Source organism: Danio rerio, chromosome 18 (assembly GCF_049306965.1).
Source record: "Danio rerio strain Tuebingen ecotype United States chromosome 18, GRCz12tu, whole genome shotgun sequence".
Lineage (NCBI taxonomy): Eukaryota > Metazoa > Chordata > Actinopteri > Cypriniformes > Danionidae > Danio > Danio rerio.
The window spans coordinates 32872548-32886522 of NC_133193.1; the positions used below are offsets into that span (position 1 = coordinate 32872548).

A 13975-nucleotide genomic window follows, 5' to 3' on the forward strand; every position below is an offset into this window, starting at 1 on the left:
GGACCCAACCGAAGGGGTTCCAAAAGGACTTTAAGCGAGGAGAGGTCTCCAGTAGAGATGCGTATGCTAATGCTGACGAGCATGAAGGTATGGCAATATATAGTTACTTAAACGAGACTAGACTTAGACAAGGATTAATTGAAGGGTGCATTTATAGTTAGCAAAGTCACACAGAATTTACAGATAATCCAACACAATATTCTGGCAAATAGCTTCACAAAAGCGCAAAAACATGTAGAGGGGTAAATCAGATGAAAAGAGCTACATGTAAGTAATGTGTGCGTACCAGCACTGATTGTGAGAGGAAACAGCTGAGACAGAGACCAGACAGGATAGAGGAGCCCAGATCAAACCTGGCCCATGACAATTACAGTGACTAATTGGTAACAGTGTTGCCTGTATTACTGTAAAAAAAATGACTTCTCTCCATATATGGTGTCCCAATGAAATGGCCTATATCAAAACATCCTACGGAAAAAAAGTGTTAATTTGTCATCTAAAAATTGAATGAATAAGATAAAAGACATTTACAACAAATTAATTAATCTTTTTTTTTTTTTTTTTTTACCATGTAACGCTTTAAACTTTATATAAAAACTAATCTCAGGATATTGATTCTTTATGGTCTTTCTGAACCTTTTTGGAGATGGGTTGAAAATGAATCTATAAATATATATATATATATATATATATATATATATATATATATATATATATATATATATATATATATATATATATATTCTGGAAGGATTTTTGTATTTTTATACATGCGTTTTCAGCTCTGAATATTTCTTCAATATCTATTATCAAATAAATGTATTCATTTTTCTTGAAATCCATTTTTTCAGGATGCTAAACCCTGTTTTCTGTAAAGATATTAAATCCTACCTCAATACTACCAACAATTACAAAGCCCTTAAAACTATTTTGTTTTGTCATTCACATAATATTTTACTGGTTTTATAACTAATCTTTATACGTATGTGTATTTGCCCCTGATATTGTTTATTTATCAATTGTATACATTATTTTCTAATTTTGGTTTTATGTATAGACCTATTGTTTATGTCATTTAATAAAAAAAGAAGGTGCTGTCATGTCATGCATATATTTTTTAAAGTCTATGGATACTCTTGAATGCACAATGTTTTACATCCATAAGCAGTTCAACTCCTAGCATTCCATTGTAAAATGTATAGGATCATCAATATCTACCTCCACATGGCAATTGACAAATAAATAAATGATGCTAGTCTTCTGTAATTGACTCACATGTTTTTTTGTGTGGAAATTTGGAGTAGGCTATATATTTTAATTAGGGATTACTGCTCAGCTCTCTAAGTAAAACCATATGTAAAGTATTTATTGTAAAGCACTTAGCTAAACAGTACTGCAAATATCTTTTGATGATTTTGGCCTGTCTGAAGGTTATGCGATTAATGTTTTACATTTTTATGCTTGTATGTCTACTTTAATAAAGTTTATTTTTAAAATACATACATATATATACATACATACATATATAAACATACATACATACATACATATATATATATATATATATATATATATATATATATATATATATATATATATATATATATATATATATGGTTCGAGCCTTGGCTCAGTTGGCGTTTCTCTGTGGAGTTTGCATGTTCTCCCTGCGTTTGCGTGGGTTTCCTCCGGGTGCTCCGGTTTCCCCCACAGTCTAAAGACATGCGGGATAGGTAAATAAATTGGGTGAGCTAAATTGTCCGTAGTGTATGAGTGTGTGTTTGAATGTATGTGTGGATGTTTCCCAGAGATGGATTGCGGCTGGAAGGGCATCCGCTGCGTAAACACTTGCTGAATAAGTTGGCGGTTCATTCCGCTGTGGCCACCCCGGATTAATAAAGGGACTAAGCCGACAAGAAAATGAATATAAGTATAAAGAGGCAATAAAATAAATGGGGGTTATACTATAACCCCATGTTCTTAATCTGGCCCTATCTGTCATGTAGGATACACATTTTTTTATTATACTCATGACCTTTCTTAAAGTTTTCTTTTATCTTCATAACACACACAGCAGATTGCATAGCCTACTGTGACATCCCAAATGAGGTCACGTCTCGGTCCAGAAGAAGTAATGCAGTTCGTCTGCAAAACACAGACTGTTGCAAAACTACAGGAGTTATTGTGGTAATATTCATAGCCGTGGGCAGTGCGAGGTTTCATGAAACACTGAAACAGTTGAAGCAAACGTCTCGAAGCTTTAAAACCTAACTCTAAAGCGACACCTAGTGATATTTTTATGTAGTCAAGTACTTTTGAACAGCTTCAGCAAAGAAACAGTTTCACAAGTTGGGGAAATATGGCCCACGTTGTAGAATTAATATTTCAAGTGATTTAGTGGATTTAAATCTATGCAGCTATAGGTATTGCTTTTTAAATGCTCTGACAAAGTGCTCTGACAAAAATGACTTCACAATACTATAAATGTCTTATTTTGATCATAAAAAAAAACTTTATTAAAAAGCAACAATTCCTGAGCATGTTGTGCAAGTCGGAGATCGAACTCGCAGCATATTTGCTACATAAAATAGAGGGTTTACTGACCAAGTCAATCAAACGCGGATCGCCAGATCTCGAAAGGTAAAATCTAGATATACATCAAGATACACATCAATATAGTATCATCATATAGTAATACTGTATAACAAATATTATTTTTACAGTAGGCCGGATGTGGGGGGAAGGCGTTAATAAAATACAATGTATTGTATAGTTTAATAAATAACAAATGTTTTTATATTGCTGTGACGGCTGGGTTATGGTTTGGGTAGATGCTATGAAAATACAACAAAATATAATAAATATTATAAATAACTGTATCTGATTTAGCAACAACCGTATCCGTCCTAAATTAAATAGTATTTGAAAATATAATTATTATGTACCAAATGAACAATGTAAAAGTTCTCGGACGGTTTACCATTTCCGGAAAAAGTGTAGAACGTTAGTGTCAATGTGTCTAACCGCTGGTATTGCCCACAGAGCACATTGCTCTTTGTATAAGTAAGTTATGCGAATTGGGACGCAGAAACGTCTAAACGCTTCTGAAAAGTCCGAATTCCGATGTTTTGAATCGCTCTAGTCATGTGACATGGTGCTTCAAATCATTTTAGTCACGTGACCCATTGTTTCAGATCATACTTCGGTGCAGTGTTTCGAACACTTGCGCTTCTGGATCTCGATAACGAAACGCCAGTTTTGTGACAGCCATCCCTAAATAGTGGAATCCTTAACCTTAGAGGTCCCTATATGACACACCCACCAAGCAATCATCACAACGACTCTGAGCGGCGACTGCGGATCATATATTGAAGGACATGACAGAGGCCTGTTATTAGTTATGATTTATGGTGATAATGAAGAGATGAAGATGCGCTGCTAAGACTGCATAAAGAGTAAGAAACATTTAATTACTTTTTACGATTTTTATTTTGATTTGTTGCTTGCTTTAAGCCATTAGCACACTGGCTAACGTTTCGTTTCTGTTTTTGCAGTCACTGCTAGCTGAACATTAAGCCAACTACAAACGTTCGATTTAGCATTTTTAAGCAGACTTTGCAGATATATAGCTCTTGTGTGTGTGTGTGTGTGTGTGTGTGTGTATGTGTGTATGTGTATGTGTATGTGTATGTGTGTGTGTGTGTGTGTCTGATGTTAATGTACAATGTAGCCTGCTCTTCTTTATGCGTAACGTTGGTTTGACGTTTAATATCACAAAACAACTACATAGTGTTTTTGTAAATTTCAAATGCAGTACACACCTTTTATATTTCCTACATTTATTACAATAAACTTTAAGTCCTGTAAAATATGCTATGTCAACAGATGGTATCAAATGCTAATTATGATAATTTACAGCACTTTTATTAGAGATTGACTGTCACAAAACTAACTGTAAAGTGTTCATCTAAGTCTCTGTTATAATGCACACCTGTTTAACTTTTGATATTCATTACATTAAACTGTAAACCAAAGGTCACACCTGCTAATTTTCATAACGAAGTCACTTCAAATTTTATATCACATTTTAAAGCTCTTATCTGATTTATTCCTATATAATTATTAAAAAATATATACCCTTAATACAAACACTGCAACTGACATTAGATGAAACCATGAAGAAATTATCCAGGGCCTGATGGTTTTTCTTTAGGTGGTTCCAAGAAATGTTTTGTTTAACAGTCATTTCAACGAGGCTGCGGAACGAGACTGAGTTTTCTTATCCTATGAGAAGAACCTGCTGCTTAATTATTTTAATTCTTCATGAGTCATGACTGAACATGCTTTATTATGACAGTCTTGCCAAGCTGGGAGATTGTGCACGCCACACAGTAGTTGGGTGGTATATATATATATATATATATATATATATATATATATATATATATATCAGGGCCGTTGCTGGCCAAAAGGGTGCCCTAAGCGAAATATTACTGTGATGCCCCCACAGAGGAACAAAATCATAGAAACATTCAAACATGTATTTATTTATTTATTTATTTATTTATTTATTTATTTATTTATTTATTTATTTATTTATTTATTTATTTATATACATAAATATGCATGTAAACACTCAAATTATACTTAAACCTTCAAATGTTTGCATTACAAAAGAATAGCTTACATCAAAATAAACACTGACATGTCGTCTGCAGAAACATAATTTCAAACATTTACAAAGAGTAAGGAATAAAACCCTCTCTTACCTGTAGAGATAGACAGTCCCCAGTGCTGCATCCTGTACCTGTGCAGCTGCTGGTGTCTCTGGAGCAGTGCTGGTCAGGCCACCTCATCTTCTTTTGTGACAAATTTCAGCATTGACCTCCATGAACAATACAGAATAAATTAGTCATTTTTAAGAAAAAAGCTCATGACATACCATTAAAACAATAGGCTAGTCCAGCACTCTTCATAATTTGTCTAAACTACAACTAACATGTGATTTAATTTGCACTGTAATCTATGGTGACAAAAGCTGACCCTTCCTTTCAGTATAATTCAAAGACATTTGTGGTTTTTAAGAATGAATCGGTGTATTATTAAACAAAAAACTTTTTTAACATTTAGAAAAAAATAATCATTAATGAATTCATGCAATAAAAATGGTTTCTGGCTCGTGATTTACAGTAATTTGACTCATTTTATGTTATTGACCTTTCAGAAATCACAAAATATAAGTGGGTTTTGTTATTTCATACTGTAATGCACAAAAAAAGACTAAAGAGACTTTATTGTCATTGCAGTGATACAAACAATAACAGCAATAAGAAATGTATAGAAATAGACAAAGCAATAAACAATGATAACTGCTGTCTGCAAAAAATGATATAATGTATATGTATAATCATATAACATAACTATATAATGATAAATAATACATAAATAAATAATAAATAATAAAACAATACAATAGAGTGAAATAATTGTGCAGTGCATGTGTATGTAGCTAGTGTGCAAACAGAATAGTAAAGTATTGCACAAGTTAATAACACTAATTGAGTTTGTGTAATTAGCAGCAACATGGGGAAGAGGAGCTAACGTGAAAAGTCATAGAACATGTCCTGTCTAAAGCATGATGCATAGCAGTTGTGGAGAAGTTTAAACGTTAGCCTCACTAATTTACTTGAACAACCAAAAATATGTTTTCCAGATTCATCGAAGTTACCTGAAAGTGATGCACACGATTCATCTTGTACTTTCTTCCTCTTCTGGCTCCAGACTGCTGTTGTCTTTTTCCATGCATAGAGCTGCAACTTGCATCTATTATAAATATATGCAGCTAGCAGCCGCAAAGATAAGTGGACTGGGCCACGCTACGTCACAAAAAAAATTACGTCACATGATTGTTTATGCGTCCGCCTTAAAATGATTATTTACACTCAGTTTATGTTGATATTAGTAAATAAATATCAATTTTTTTGAGCAGCCGAGATAGTGCCCCCCTCCGAAGTTGTGGCCCTACGCAGCCTGCGTACTCTGCTTATAGGGAGCGGCGGTACTGAGATATATATATATATATATATATATATAAATAAATTAGGGGTGTCAAAATGAATTGTTTCTTCTGTGCACGTGGACAATTCGGTATTGGTTCAGTAATAATCATAACAGGTTATTATGTACTGACGTCATTTATCTCCTATGCGCTCTGTTGCGAGGAAGGTGAGCGCGAGTATTTACAACACTCAGCCAACTCAGGGCCGGCCCCTGGCATAGGCACAATAGGCAAATGCTAAGGGCACTGTATATCCAGGGGGGGGCGCCAGAAATTAGCGTGGTTCAGTTGGTTTTGTTTTTGATATTCCTGACACCCATTCTTTGCTTCCTGCTTTGCTACTGTTCGGACGTCTTTGCCTACTGCTCCGCTCCTTGCACTCCTGCTTTTTTATTTTATAATCTAATTTTAACTTGAGCCTATCAGCACAGTGCTCAAACGAAACAGCTTGAAGATCAACATCAAATCTACAAACTTTCTGGAGTACAACTTTACTTTTATTTAGAGGAATTATCGTCTAAACAATCCTCCCGCTACCAGCTGCTTTAATTCCTGAGATGGGAAAACACGGCTGTGAAAATGGCTCTGGATCATATTGATTTGGAATCTCACTGCTGCACCAACTGCCATAAACTTTTACAAAAGATTGCAGTTCTTGAAACAAAGTTACTTGCGATCCAACCAAAACTGTCGAATTACACAGGACCGGTTCATCGTGGAGCCTCACAGCATTCAGCTGGTAAGCCCCTATAAATCTACTCCAGCTACTGTTTTGAGAACAGAAAAACAGATTGAAACTGTTGAAAATCAGCGTGAACTATGGCATAAACAAGGTGCGAGACCAAAGGGTACTCGTGGGGTCAGATCACGAAGGTCATACGCTGCTGCATTAGCGTTCTCTACCCCAAATACAGCTCGGACTCAAATACAGCTTCAGAACAGATATGAAGTTTTGAGTAATATGGGTGAAGAATCCCCAAATGCAGTTAGACAGAGATCGCATGACTCAGCAATTAACTTTGCTCTGAACAGAGGCTCAAGGCCGACTAGACAGCGGCATTCTGCTCCGATCGCAACAGAGATAAGAACATTGATTGTTGGAGACTCAATAATCAAAAATTTTAGGAGCAGAGATACCATGATACCATGAAGGAAACATGAGACTGCAAAACGGATTATCATCCATTTGGGGAAGAATGATATCCGGAAGGAGTAGTCAGAACTGCTCAAGAGAGATTTCTGTGAGCTTTTGGAAACAGTTGAAAGATTGAAAATTCAGCCGTTCATCAGTGGACCACTCCCTGCAAGAGGGACAAATAAGTTTTCAAGGCTCCTTGGTCTAAATGCATGGCTGCAGAAAACATGTAACATGAAAAGACTGAATTTCATCGACAACTTCAATCTCTTCTGGAACCAAAGACAGCTGTTTACATCAGACGGCCTTCATCCAAACAAGCTTGGTGCAAAAGTGCTGAAAGACAACATCCTCTTCTTCCTCCATCATCCATCAGCTGTGTATGCCACTGAACTGAATGACACACACACACCTAGCAAATGTCCGGATGACCACAGGACTTCAAATCAGCTCCTGAGTGGACTTGTGGCTGACGCATCCTACAAGGACAGAGATAACACCACGCAGCCACAACAACCGCCGATAACAGACAAACTGCCGTCTGCGCCCTGCACCAGAACAGCATCAAGTCTCAGCACTCATTGATGATCCCCAGGAAAACAGCCAGGTAAACATATCTCAGCAGCCAGAAACCCCAGACCCACAGCCTCTGTCACCGGACACGTTCTCATTGTCATCTTGTTCGCCTCTCTTGGATTTTTCAAAAAAGATGGAGGAACTGGTGTGTGCTGGAACTAAACTCTCACACTCCATTGCTGCTAGCCCCCAGTTAGCAACCAAAAGTCAGCAAGCCACACGCCCATCTCTAAGCCCACCTCGCCCTACACCTAGGAAAGGCCTCAGGTCTTTGCGACAGCGCCAGGTCCTAAAAAACACCTCATCTTTAGCTGGTGAACTTAAAAACTGCCATTGATGTGTCTCAGGGGCCTGCTTAGATAACACTGTCTTTATCAGATGTTTACAGAACAAGCAGGAACCCAGTGTGTCTGTAGCTTTCTCTACGCAAATATGTGTCTTGTTACGTGACAGAAAACCTAAGCCTCTTTCAGACCGTATAGCAAATCATTCAAATCTGGTGTCTATTAAATGTATATCTGAGACTTCTGTAGTGAAAACGACTAAAACTGTTAAAAAACCCATATTATACATGAAATAGGGTCATATCTTGGTTGTAAGGGTCTCCAACAACAGTCTAATATGCATGCAAGGTCAAAAAACACTTTCATGGTCTTATAATCTGCATTTATTTTTACCTAAATATCCCAGCTACTCCCATATGAATCGTCCAGTGATTCATTTGTTCCCAAACCCCTCCTTAGCGCGAAGCTACTCTGCGCTGATTGGACCGATGACAGTCTGTCGCGATTGGTCGACTGCCTTCAGTCAGAGAATGAAATGCTCAATAGCTAATCAGCAATATAAAAAGTAATCACAGTTCATACACGCTCGATAGTGTAGGCGTGGATTTTAGCTGCCACACACACACAAAAACACACACACACACACCTCCGGACAACAACGCTCCCGTTCCGCCCGCACCCGCCAGGTTTTAGCCTGAGAACCCGCCCCGTTTTCTGCCCGCTGCGCCCGATCCCGCTAGAGCGGGGGAGAACACAACCAAATATCACCTAGCTATACAGTCCAGACAGCCAAGCTGTCTGTATAAACACACACACAGCACCAAGCACACAAAGCTCTCTCTCGCTCTCTCGCTCTCTCTCTCTCTCTCTCTCTCTCTCTCTCTCTCTCTCTCTCTCTCTCTCTCTCTCTCTCTCTCTCTCTCTCTCTCTCTCTCTCTCTCTCTCTCTCTCTCTCTCTCTCTCTCTCTCTCATACGCGCGTGTGCGCACTAACACACATACACACAAGCACCAAGCAGACACATCTTTCTCATTCGCATAGCAATATCCGTGATATTGCTAGACAGCCCGCTCCCGTCCCAAATTAAACCCGTTACCGACCGCTCCCGCGATTTATTCGGAAATTTATTCCCGCGCCACAGAAATCTGGCGCGGGGACAGCCGCGGGAATGCAGACCTCTACCACGGAGCTCCGTAAACAAACAGCACGCGTCGCGTTTTTAACGTGACTTTGCACGCGATAAGAGAATATAGCCAGTTAACCTGATACAGTACACGCGGTTACAAGTAACAAATCACAACTAAATACATTTGCAAGCTAGAGTCAACAAGGCAACAACTTTAATCGCACGTACTTACACTTGAGAAATGGAGGAAGAAACCCATCCTGACGTCCAGCAGTAAGTTACTTTTTACTGATCCGTCCTTTAACAAACGCTGATGAAGTATTCTGTGTAGCATGTAGCTTCCAGAAGTTTCCAGTAGTTTCCAACTGCTTGGTCATAATGCTGATGTTTCAACTTTGTGTAGACCCTCGTTAATATCCATCTGCAGTGTGACTTCAATCGACCGGCATGTTTGTGTGCGTGTGTTTGTGGGTGTGTGTGTGACTGGGTTTCTGCGTCAGAGGGCGGGGCCTCAGGTTTGAAATCTCCCGTGTTTGCGCGTGCACGTGAATAACTTGGTTTCGTTCGTACGTCATGGCGAAACACCTAATGACTCGGTATCAAGGCGACTCGTTTGAAGCACTATGAGTCGACTCTTTTATAGATGAATCAACCGTTTTAAACACTGTATTCTTACAGATTTAAGCCTTAGCTGGATACTTCACTTCACTTAGAGCTGTGTTACACACTACATAAAGGGGAATTTTCAAAAACCCATAATATGGGCTCTTTAAGTTAGCACTTCTAAACATTCGATCACTCAATAATAAGTCACTTTTAGTCAATGATTTTATCAACACAAATTGCCTTGATTTTATGCTTTTAAATGAAACTTGGCTAGATGACAGTTGTAGCGCAGCAGTTCTGAATAAAGCAGCTCCTTTAAACTTTGACTCTTTGAGTGTTTGCAGAGTTAATAGGAGAGGTGGAGGCATCACTGCCCTGTTTAAAGATGTGTATGAATGTAAACAAGTGTCATTTGGTGACTATTTGTCCTTTGAATATCTGAGTATAGCACTAAAAGGGTCTCCACGCATCTTACTGATCATTATCTACAGACCTCCAAAATATTCTCCAGCTTTTATTGAGGATTTTACAGAGCTGTTATCAATAGTAACATCTGAATATGATTATTTTAGTATTGCTGGGGATTTTAATATTCACATTGATAATCCAGAAATCAATGCTGTAAAAGAACTGATGACTGTTTTTAACACTTTTGATTTGACTCAGCATGTTCAAGGACCCACACACAATCGTGGACACACCCTTGATCTACTTATAACTAAGGGTTTACACATTTCATCGACTGCTGTTAAGGATGTGGCACTATCTGATCATTTCTGTATTTTCTTTGATATATTGATCACTCCAGCTATTAAAGACAGATCTGTCTCTGTCAAAAAGAGATGCATAAATGAGAACACCAGTGAGCAGTTTATGAAGGCCATATCACTAGCACCAAGTATATCTGCAGACTCTGTTGATTCTCTCCTTGATTTGTTTAATTCTAAAATTGAAAATGTAATAAATGACATCGCTCCTGTTAAAGTTAGGAAGATAACTGGCAAAGAGAGAGTCCCTTGGAGAAACTCAAGAGCAGTCCAAATGAAGAAAAGACAATGCAGGAAAGCTGAGCGTATGTGGAGAAAGACGAAACTAGTAGTCCATTATAATATCTATAAAGACAGTCTTCAGGCTTTTAATGTGGAACTAAAAACTGCTAGACAGACTTTCTTTTCAAACCTTATAAACAACAATGTAAATAATGCTCGCACACTCTTTGCAACAGTAGAGAGGCTCACAAACCCCCCCAGTCGGATTCCCAGTGAGCTACTCTCTGAAAGCAAATGTAATGAATTTGCTCATTTCTTTACTGATAAGATCAATAATATCAGAAAGGCAATCAGCTCATCCAATCAGCCAAGTTGTGTCGATATCAAACAAGCTCAACCACAACTTGAGAAGTCAGACATTATGTCTGATTTCATGGCAATTAACGGTAAAATCTTAGAAGAGATGGTGCAAATTATAAAAACATCAACCTGCAGTCTTGACACGCTCCCCACATCATTCTTCAAAACGGTGTTTACCTGTTTAGAAATGGATCTTCTAAAAGTGGTAAATGCTTCACTTCTATCAGGGATTTTTCCAAACTCACTTAAAACTGCAGTTGTTAAACCCCTCTTGAAGAAGAGCAACCTGGATAACACCCTATTGAGCAATTACAGGCCAATCTCAAATCTCCCTTTCATTGGCAAAATCATTGAAATAGTTGTTAACCAGGTTAACAAGTTCTTAAACTTCAAGGGGTGTTTAGACAATTTTCAATCTGGTTTCAGAGCACATCACAGTACAGAGAGCGCTCTTATAAAGACAATCAATGATATACGTCTAAACACAGATTCAGGTAAAATAACAGTGTTGGTATTGCTCGATCTCAGTGCTGCATTTGACACTGTCGATCACAGCATACTTCTGGATAGGCTGGAAAACTGGGTTGGGCTGTCTGGGACAGTCCTCTAATGGTTCAGATCTTACCTTGAAGGGAGAGGTTACTATGTCAGTTTAGGTGATCATAGGTCGAGGTGGACACCCATGACATGTGGAGTCCCACAAGGCTCGATTCTGGCACCTCTCCTGTTCAACCTTTACATGCTCCCTCTGAGCCAAATAATGAGAAAGAATCAAATCTCCTACCACAGCTATGCAGATGACACTCAGATCTACCTAGCCTTACTGCCTAATGACTACAGCCCCATTGACACCCTCTGCCAATGCATTGATGAAATTAACAATTGGATGTGCCAAAATTTTCTTCAGTTAAACAAAGAGAAAACTGAAGTCATTGCGTTTGGGAACAGAGATGAGGTTCTCAAGGTGAATGCGTACCTTGGCTCTAAAGGTCAAACGACAAAAAATAAGGTCAAGAATCTTGGTGTGACTCTGGAGTCAGATCTGAGTTTCAACAGTCATGTCAAAGCAGTCAGTAAATCAGCATACTATCATCTCAAAAATATTGCAAGAATCAGATGCTTTGTGTCCAGTGAAGACTTAGAGAAACTTGTTCATGCTTTTATCAGCAGCAGGGTGGATTACTGTAATGGACTCCTCACTGGCCTTCCCAAAAAGACAGTCAGACACTTGCAGCTCATCCAGAATGCTGCAGCCAGAATTCTAACCAGAAGCAGGAAATCAGAGCACATCACACCTGTCCTCAGGTCTCTACACTGGCTGCCAGTTACATTCAGAATAAATTTTAAAGTATTATTACTGGTCTATAAATCACTAAATGGCCAAGGACCTCAATACATTACAGATATGCTCACTGAATACAAACCTAACAGATCACTCAGATCTTTAGGATCATATAAACTAGAAGTTCCAAGAGTTCAGTCAAAGCAGGGTGAATCTGCCTTCAGCCACTATGCTCCTCACTGCTGAATCCAGAAATGATCAGATGTGCTCCAACATTAGGCACATTCAAATCAAGACTGAAAACACATCTGTTTAGCTGTGCCTTTACTGAATGAGCACTGTGCTGCGTCCGACAGATCGCACTATTATGTTTTTCGTTTTCTTTTTCATTCTTTTATAACCTATTTTAACTCATTTTAATTTGTTTTTATCTGTTTTTAATAATTTTTATTGTCTGCATTTTATGTTCCTAAACTTGTCTTTTTATTCCTGTTTATGTAAAGCACTTTGAATTGCCACTGTGTATGAAATGTGCTATATAAATAAACTTGCCTTTGCCAATCAGTTATAGACGGCAATAACTCAAAAACCTCTTACCCTAAAAAAAATCTAAAGTGTGTTTCCTACAAAAAGACAAAGCTGGTTATATTTCACAGCTGTCTTTCTTTTTTTTCGCTCGACATTACGAGCACTGCTCCCTTTAAGCCCTCGCAATACGTGTTTAGCCGGGAGAGCTCGCGCTGAGAGGAGCTCTCAGTAAGGGACCGTCGGAAAAGTGCTTCTTTTTTTTGTTTTTTTTTTGTTTTTCTGCTCCGCTCAGCACGAGCTATCCTTGTTGCGAGGGCTTAAATGTGTGTGTGTGTTTGTTTGTTTGTTTGGTGCTGTCTCTGTTTGTGTATGTGTTTGAATGAGAGACAGTGTGTTGCTGTGTTTCTGTGTGTTTATACAGACAGCTTGTTATAGCCTTCTCCCTAAAATATAACACTGTATATGGAAAGCATCGTTAATGCATCGTGATTATCCAAGGCTGAGTGTACTCACAACCGCCTTTATCAAAACTGGTTAAAAACTGGTAGAATCTACATTCAGGCAGTTATAATTCCTTACTACACAAAGTCTATCTTGAATAAAAAGTAGAATCACTTTAAAAGAATTAGCCGCAAAAAAATAGCAAAATCACTTTAGACATTTTAGATAGTATTAACTACTAGAAATAACAATAGAAACAGTTGATTCAATCAATTCACAGTTAAATACTCATTCAAATGATCAAATAAATATATTTAATAAAAAACTATGAGAAACAAGATGATTAGAAAAGAATAAACACTGGTCCATGATGAGACAGATTGGAAAGCAGAAATCCGAATCCTTCAATATATATATATATATATATATATATATATATATATATATATATATATATATATATATATATATATATATATATATATATATATATATATATATATATATGTACAGTTGACTTGTACCATGCCGAAGCATGCTTGCCCCCCTCCTGTCTTTCCCGACAGCCTGCAATCACATTGCATTTGTAC

The 13975-nt window shown here is 37.8% G+C and overlaps 1 protein-coding gene across 7 annotated transcripts in view; it reads left to right on the forward strand.

Moving 5' to 3' along the window:
• The first annotated feature begins 3167 nt into the window (after positions 1-3167).
• Positions 3168-13975, forward strand: part of def8 (differentially expressed in FDCP 8 homolog) — a 180910-nt gene continuing 170102 nt past the window's right edge. For 6 of the 7 annotated variants that reach the window (XM_073929047.1, XM_073929052.1, XM_073929049.1 and 3 more), the window contains exon 1: positions 3188-3455. The gene's annotated coding sequence lies outside the window, so the exon portion shown is untranslated. Of the gene's footprint in view, positions 3456-13975 lie in introns of all 7 variants that reach the window. The other variant, NM_001328206.1, reaches the window with a different exon arrangement.